At 37.5% G+C, this 6,000-nt stretch overlaps 1 pseudogene; it reads right to left on the bottom strand.

The window, feature by feature from the left end:
• Nucleotides 1–2,434: 2,434 nt before the first annotated feature.
• The window catches only part of LOC138071126 (large ribosomal subunit protein eL31-like), an 86,246-nt pseudogene continuing 82,680 nt past the window's right edge, over nt 2,435–6,000 (bottom strand).

The following is a 6,000-nucleotide window of genomic DNA, read 5'->3' as shown; positions in this document are numbered from 1 at the left end:
TTACATGGTTGGCCGCTGGATTTTTTTTTAAATTCCCCTTTTTAAAGCTTTGTTTTAAGACATAATTGAGACACTTGGAAACAGTTTGATCATTTTGAGGTTTGCTTTTAGGAGTTTTTAGATTATGCCAAAAGCTACCAAAATATTTTAGTCTAGGGTTAAATTTGTCCTCTCTACTGAGATAATATTCTTTTGTGTACTTTATCTGATGTCCCAATCATTAAGAGATTTCTTGACTTTGGCTTTTAGGAATGTGAACTCTTAACAGTTCTGTTTGAGCTCCAAGAATTGTTCTGCCTGCTCCTTTCTGATGGTCTGAGGGTAGTTTCCTCACAACACATGCTCAGAACTCACTGGAAAATTGGAAGGGGTGGCATCTGCACGTTCTCATAGCTCTCACTCTGTGTATACGCCTCCTATTACTGTGCCCTGCGTATTCTAACGCCTTGGCCTCCTGAAATCCTCCACTCTTATCTCCTCAACGTAGTGAGAATACCAGACTCTTTCCAGTTTTGCACTTCCTACATTATGTGCTGGAAACTCTTTCCCAGAAGTAAGCTAGGGCAATCACAGGGCTCACCTTGAGTGTTTCCCTTCTCTCAGGGATCCTGTGAGGTCTTGCTGTCCAATGTTTATAAAGCATTGTTTTGTATATTTGTCTTTTTTCCAGTTTTGTTTAGAAATAATTAACGTTTATTACTGTGTAAGTTGAAGGCACAGAGCATGATGCTTTGATATACATATATTGTGAAATGATTACCATGATAGGTTCAGCAAACATCCATCTTATAAAGATACAGTAAAGAGGAAAGAAAGAAAGAAAAAACTTTTTGCTTATCATGAGAAATAAGGACTTGCTTTCTTAACTTTCCTATATATCATATAGCAGTGTTAGCTCTAGTTATCAGATTGTATATTACAACCCCATTCTGTGCTGTGCTTAGTCCCTCAGTCATGTCCAACTCATTGTGACTCCATGGACTGTAACCCAGCAGGCTCCTCTGTCCATGGGGATTTTCCAGGAAAGAACACTGGAGTGGGTTGCCCTGCCCTCTTCCTGGGGATCTTCCCAATCCAGGGATTGAACCCAGGTCTCCTTCATTGCAAGTAGAGTCTTTACCATCTGAGATACTGGGGAAGCCCATATTATATCCCTAGTATTTATCTATTTTGCAACTAGAAGTTTGGACCTTTTGACCACTTCCTCCAATTCTGCCTCCATCTCTAATAATCAAAAGCCTGATCTCTTTTTCTATGAGTTTTTAAAAAAGATTTCACATTAAATAAGGTCATAAACTATTTATCATTTTCTGACATTTCATTTAGTATAATGCCTTCAAGATGCATCCATATTGTTGCAAATGATAAGATTTCATTCTTTTTGTGGCTAAGTAATATTCCACTGTGTGTGTGTGTGTGTGTGTGTGTGTGTGTATTTTTTAGATCATAACTTCTTTATTCATTCATCTATTGATGGGTATTTAAATTGCTTCCACATCTTGGTTATTATAAATAATACTGCTATGAATATTGGGGTGCAGATATATTTTTTAGTTTGTGTTTTCCTTTGGATATGTTCCAGAAGTAGAATTGCTCAGTTACATGGTAGTTTTATTTTTAATTTTTGAGGGCCTTCCATACTATTTTTCATAGTGTCTATACCAATTTACAATCCCACCAGCTGTGCATAAGAATTCTCTTTTTGCCACATCCACACCCGCATCTTTTTTTGATGATGGCCATTCAAACAAATGTGAATTTTTAATTTGATTTTAACTTGCATTTCTTTAATGAGTAGTGATATTGAGCATCTTTCCACATATCTGTTGGCCTCTCATATGTCTTTTTTGGAATAATGTCTATTACAGTCCTTTGCCCATTTTTAAACAGGGTTATTTGTTTTTCTGCTATTGAGTTGTGTGAGTTCTTTAATATTTTATATGTTAACCTCTCATCATATGTATGATTTGCAAATATTTTCATAAGTTTTCTTTTCATTTTACTGATGGCTTCTTTTGCTGTGAGGAGGCTCTTTACTTTGAGGTAGTCCCCCTTGCTTATCTTTTCATTTTCTTGTTAGTGCTTTATGTGTCATATCCAAAAAACCATTACCAAGACTCATGTCAAGGAGATTTATTCCAATGTTTTCTTCTAGATGTTTTATGATTTCAGGTCTTACATACAAGTTTTTCATCCATTTTGAGTTAGTATTTACGAGAGGTATCAGGTATAAGGCATGTGTTCAGCTTCATTCTTTCTTTTTTTATTGAAATATAATTGATTTACAACATGGTATTAGTTTCTGGTGTATAGCAAAGGGATTCAGTTATATATATGTAATGTATATAATATATATGTATATATTCTTTTCCATGGTGGTTTATTACAGGATTTTTTTTTTTACAGTTCAATAACTTTATTGGTTAGTCAGCAGTTAGTTCTCAACCACACTGACTGTCTGTAGATCTTTGAAGGTGGTGACAGGCATGTAGGTAACCAACGTGTAGAGCTTGTTTGGCAAGTCTTCATCTTCATTTCGTTTTCTGAACAACTGCACATGGATCTGGTATGCAACATTCCTTATTCCTTTGGTCCAGATAGCTTTGTTGAATCTGGTGTCGATGTGCGTATCTGGAGTTCCCATCTTCTTCACGGCAAGTTTCCAAATTTCTTTGAGTGCCCTAGGAGCATGCTTCTTAAAACCCACTCCATGGATGTGCTTGTGAATGTTGATAGTGTATTATCTGATCACCATCTCATTGATGGCAGACCGGCCCTTCTTCTTGCCGCCCTTCTCTGTGGGAGCCACCTAAACAAAACCAGGTGACAAGGATGCTCAGGGTGAGTGTGTCAAACCCAAGTCAAGGCCTCCCTCCTGGCCCAGCATCACACAGCCACTCTTAGGATGATTTCTGGGCACCTATCACAGGACATTGAATATCGCTCCCTGTGCTATACAGTAGGACCTTGTTTATCCATTCTATATACACTAGTTTGCATCTGCTAAACCCAAACTCCCAATCCAGCCCTCCCCCCCCCCTTCCCCACCATGGCAACCACAAGCCTCTTCTCTATGTCTGTGAGTCTTTTCCTGTTTCATAGATAAGTTCATTTGCATCATATTTTAGATTCCACATATAAGTGATATTATATGGTATTTGTCTTTCTCTTTCTAACTTCACTTAATATACTGATCTCTAGGTCCATACTTGTAGCTGCAAATGGCATTATTTCATTCTTTTTATGGCTGAGTAATATTTCATTATATCTATATATATATGTATACACACACACAAACACACACACACACACACACACCCCAAATCTTCTGTCAATGGACATTTACGTTGATATCTTGGCTATTGTAAATAGTGCTGCTATGAACACAGGGGTGCATGCATCTTTTGGAATGATAGTTTTATCTGGATATATGCCCAGGAGTGGGATTGCTGGATCATATGGTAACTTTATTTTTTTTTTAAGGAACCTCCATACTGTTCTCCATACTGCCTGTACAAATTTATATTTCCATTAACTGTGTAGGAAGGTTCCCTTTTCTCCAGACCCTTTCCAGCATTTGTTATTTGTAGATGTTTTAATAATGGCCATTCTCATTGGAAAAGACCTGGATACTAGGAAATATTGAAGTTGGGAAGAGAAGGGGATGACAGAGGATGAGATGGTTGGATGGCATCACCAACTTGATGGACATGAGTTTGAGCAAGCTCCAGGAGCTGGTGATGGACAGGGAAGCCTGGCATGCTGTGGTCCATGGGGTTGCAAAGAGTCAGACATGACTGAGTGACTGAATTGAACTGACTGATTCAGACTGGTGTGAGATGATACCTCATTGTAGTTTTGATGTGCATTTCTCTAATAATTACCATTTTCATTCTGAATAGAAATTATTCTAGTTCCATTTATTACAAATACTATCTTTTCTCCTTTGTAGGTTCTTGGTTCCCCAGTTGACTATATATGTTTGAGTTTATTCTGAGCTCTCAATTCTGTTCCATTGGTCTATTGAAATGGCAACCCACTCCAGTACTCTTGCCTGGAAAATCCCATGGGAAGACCCTGGTAGGCTATAGTCCATGGGGTCACAAAGAGTTGGACACAACTGAGCAACTTCATTTCACTTCATACTATTTTGATGGCTATAGCTTTATAGTATAGCTTGAAATCAAGAACTATGATTGATTGTCTGTGATGTCTCCTGCTTTATTCCTCTTTATTAGAATTTCTTTGACTATGAGTCTTTTCTGGCTCTGTATAAATTTTAGGACTGTTTTTTCTATTCCTATAAACAACACCATTGTAATTTTGATAGGGATTGCACTGGATCTACAGATAGCTTTTGGTATTATTGACATTTTAACAATATTAATTCTCCCAATCCATGAATATAGGATACATTTCCATTTGTTTGTGCCTTCTTCAATTTCCTTCATCAATGTCTTACTGTTTTCAGAGTATAAATCTTTAATCTCCTTATTTAAATTTATTCCTAAAGGTTTTTTTTTAAATACTATTGTAAGTGGGATTGATTTATTTATTTCTTTTTCAGAAAAGTCATTAGTATACACAAATGCTACCAATTTTTGTATGTTAATTTTGTATCCTGCAAATTGACTGAATTCATTGATCAAATATGTTTTTTGGCTGAACTTTTAGGATTTTCTATGTACAAAATCATGTCATTTGCAAATAGAGACAATGTTACTTTTTCCTTTTCAATTCTACTATCTTTTTATTTTTTTTCTTACCTGATTGCTCTAGCTAAGACTTCTAGTAATTTGTTGATTAGGAATGATAGAGTGGGCACCACTGTCTTGTTCCTAATCTTAGACAGCTCTGTGTATTACTAATATAAAGCCCACTCAGTTCGCCATAAGCAGGAATAGGGAAGTAGCTTTATGGTGACTGATCAGATGTAACATGCTTGCCTCCACTCCACCCTCCCCAACTAAATTATATTTCATACAGAACTGTAACAATGCTAAATATAATAATGCTTTGTGTATGTTCTTGATTAGAATCCTGCAACATTTCATCTGTTACATTTTCATGGCACATTTCCCTTTGAATACAAGTATATTTTTCATTTTATGAAATGCCAGGTACTACAATGGTTCTTCTTGCACATTTGTTTTCTTTCTTAAAAATATTTTTTAAAAGTTTTCATTCATTGATTTATAGAAGCATGCTTTACCTTTAATGACACTGTATCTAAGCCATTGCTAGCCAGGCCTTAATTATGTTCCTGCTTTCTGTCTCCCCTTTCTTTTCTCCTGTCTTTTTCTTCCTACCTTGTAATTATAAATAGTGTAAAGTTCAACTTGACTGGCTTGCATTTAGGACTTTCCCCCAAGGCCTTAACAGAGGACCTGGGGATGAGCCAGTATTTCACAAGTTTGGTTTGGTTATGTACCCCAGAGGTTTCCCTAGTTTCCAGTCTGCCAAGTTAGCCTAACAAACTCCCCAAAATCACTTCTCCTGCTGTGCTCTGCCCCTTGGACTTCCAGGGAATCTATTCAATTGGGCCGTTGTCTTCTAAGAGGCCCAGGTATGCTGGTATCTAAGGCACAGCTAAACAAACCCAGTAGGGAATGGGGAGCTGCTTGTGTTGCCACTATCAGAAGAGCCATTCCTCTCATCCATCTTTCACCACAATTCCCAGCAAAGACATTAAGCACTTGGTTTCAAAGGGAAAGACACATTCCCCTGACTCCTGTGGCTCCTGTGCTGTGAGCACCAGTGACACGCTCAACCAACAGGCACACAAATATAAATGACATGCCTAGGAAATGCTAAAGGGGCAGCGCTGAACAATGGGGTGTGTGTGTGTGTGTGTTTCAAAGCTACCTAAGTTAAGGCAATGTTTTCTAGGCTTTTCTCCTTTCCAAAAAATGTAGGGTAGAGATGACTATAAATTAAATGGTACTAATAGACAGTACCTTTCCAAGCCCATGGCTTTATGCCTCCCCTTTCTCCATCCCT

The sequence above is a fragment of the Capricornis sumatraensis genome, chromosome X (assembly GCF_032405125.1).
Source record: "Capricornis sumatraensis isolate serow.1 chromosome X, serow.2, whole genome shotgun sequence".
NCBI classification, from domain to species: Eukaryota; Metazoa; Chordata; class Mammalia; order Artiodactyla; family Bovidae; genus Capricornis; species Capricornis sumatraensis.
The sequence above is the reverse complement of the archived record's forward strand: the minus strand, read 5'-3'. Positions and strand labels throughout refer to the sequence as shown.